Genomic DNA, 2,570 nt, shown 5'->3' with positions numbered 1-2,570 from the left:
CGCTCACCACTCAGCTACCAAGGGTGTACATTACCCAATCATTGCATTCCATATTCTTAGCAAAAATTCAATGCCCACAGCTGTCACAGTAAACCAGAAGACAGTGTCGTCACGTGAAAACGCAATGTTATCTGGGAATTCTTAGGGTATAAGTCTGATAATGTCCAGCGCACAACGGTACACTCGTGACCAATACAAATTCACACATTTGCAGAATAAAGAACAATCACCTCTAGAATAAAAATGTAGAGATGTTCAAACAAGTAAATATTGTAAACAGACTATTTAACATGTCCACACCCATCTACTGTGCATAATTGCAACTAGACCGGGTCTGTGGTAACGCAGTCCCGACTACCAAAAATTATGCACCCGAGTTACCCACATTAGGGGTAATCGCAGGGGTCAGCTCAACTGAAGTGCAATGGAAGAGCCTCGTCCTGGAGGAACCGCCTTCATGATCACGGTATCCCTTGTGCCAGGTAAGTATGCCCTAAATGGAAAACACTCGCTCCTTTATCGCATACAGTGCGCATGAAACGCAGCGAGCACATATCACTGTCACATTTAACTGTCACCACGCCTGCAATATACATAGCTGACAAATAAAGATAAATATTTTTGTCACCGCGAGACTGGATTATTTTGTTCCCAGATTGGTTGACAGCGCTTATGGGTACCATTTCACGAAAAGTGTATTCCACAAGTGCAGGCTCTTCCGCTCGACTCACCCGACTAGTTCCCTAAAGCGACAGCAGACGGCACTCAATATTTTGTTTTCCTTTATTGTTATTTTAATACCTGAACAATCAGATAGACTGTCAGCGGCATGCTACGCCGCTCTTCAGCCATAGTGTTGACAATAACAGAACACAGAATGGAGAATCAGAATGAACATAGTGACGGGCAAAAAAAAAATAGTGGTCACAGATACACAAAAAACACGGAGCCGTTCACACTCGATGATAACGACACTGAAAACACGTTGACATGGCGCACATAACACTGATAAATCTGACGGCACAAGTGAACGTAGAAGCGTGGCAGCGGACACCACAAATACAAAACGACGTCACATATACGAGACACTGATGGCGATGATCTCCGGTGCACGAAAGTCCACGTAGCGTGTGCGAGTCCGGGGACCTGCCAAGAGGGGAAGAAGGGCGAGGGGGGTGGAGAGGGAAAAACAAAGATGCCAATGGCTGAGGAGATGGGAGGAGGAGTAGAGGGACAGGGGAGCGGTGGCCCAGGGGAGGAGTGGGGAGAAAGGGAGGAGGGAGGGAGGGTGCCCAAAGGAACAGACGCAGGAGGAGGGAGGGAGGATCAAAGTTGGTAGGAGGGGTATATGGAGGGGAGGAGGACATCATCAGGGAGGGGGAGCTGGCGGAAGCCACCTTGGGAGACGGTAAGGAGGGTGGAGAGATGGAGACCAGGTGGGACGTGGGAATACAGGCGCGGCAGCGGGCAGGGTTGGGAGAGGATGGGCGAGACAAGCAGGTGAGGAGGATCGAGTTTGCGGGAGATGTACAGGATCTGTATCCTTTCAAGGAAAAGGAGGAGGTGGGGGAACGGAATGAGATCGTACAGGATCCGCGTGGGGGAGGGGAGACGGATGCAATAGGCGAGGCGGAGAGCATGGCGTTCAAGGATTTGAAGGGATTTATAAAAGGTAGGGGGGACAGAGATCCAGGTCGGATGGGCGTAACAAAGGATAGGGCGGATGAGGGATTTATAGGTGTGGAGGATGGTGGAGGGGTCCAGACCCCACGTACGGCCGGAAAGGAGCTTGAGGAGACGGAGTTGGGAGCGTGCCTTGGCTTGGATTGTCCGGAGATTGGGAGTCCAAGAGAGGCGACTGTCGAGGGTGACGCCAAGGTACTTAAGGATGGGAGTGAGGGCGTAGGACGGCCATAAATGGTGAGATAGAAATCAAGGAGGCGGAAGGAAGGGGTGGTTTTGCCTACAATGATCGCCTGGGTTTTGGAGGGATTGACCTTGAGCAACCACTGGTTGCACCAACCGGTGAACCGGTCCAGATAGGATTGGAGAAGGTGTTGGGAGTGCTGCACGGTGGGGCAAGGGCAAGGAAGGCAGTGTGTACAAAAGGTACAGAAGGGGGGAGAGGACGGAGCCTTGGGGCACACTGGCGGAGGGGAAAAAGGTGTAGGAATCCGTGTTATGGATGGTGACGTAGGAAGGACGGTGGGAGGGAAAGGAGCCGATCAGACGGACGTAGTTAATGGGAAGGGTGAAGGTTTGGAGCTTGAAGAGGAGACCGGAATGCCATACGCGGTCATACGCACATTCGAGGTCCAGGGAGAGGAAAATTGCGGAGCGACGGGAATTAAGCTGGTCGGAAAGGAGATGAGTGAGGTGAAGGAGAAGGTCGTCGGAAGAGGACGGCCGAAAGCCACACTGGGTAACGGGAAGGAGGCGGTGCTGGCGGATATGCTGGTGGATGCGTCGGGTGAGGATAGATTCCAGGACCTTGCTGAAGACCGAGGTAAGGCTGATGGGACGGTAAGAGGAGACGGCGGACGGCGGTTTGCCAGGTTTAAGGAACATCA

General features: G+C 51.9%; 1 non-coding gene across 1 annotated transcript; it reads right to left on the bottom strand.

Annotated features, from left to right (window-relative positions):
* Nucleotides 1–327: 327 nt before the first annotated feature.
* Nucleotides 328–490, bottom strand: LOC124778122. The gene has a single exon (XR_007015849.1). It is a non-coding gene; the product is annotated as a U1 spliceosomal RNA (small nuclear RNA).
* Between the last annotated feature and the right edge of the window lie 2,080 nt (nucleotides 491–2,570).

The sequence above is a fragment of the Schistocerca piceifrons genome, chromosome 2 (assembly GCF_021461385.2).
Source record: "Schistocerca piceifrons isolate TAMUIC-IGC-003096 chromosome 2, iqSchPice1.1, whole genome shotgun sequence".
In the NCBI taxonomy this organism is placed as follows: Eukaryota; Metazoa; Arthropoda; class Insecta; order Orthoptera; family Acrididae; genus Schistocerca; species Schistocerca piceifrons.
This window is presented reverse-complemented; position numbering and strand designations above follow the sequence as displayed.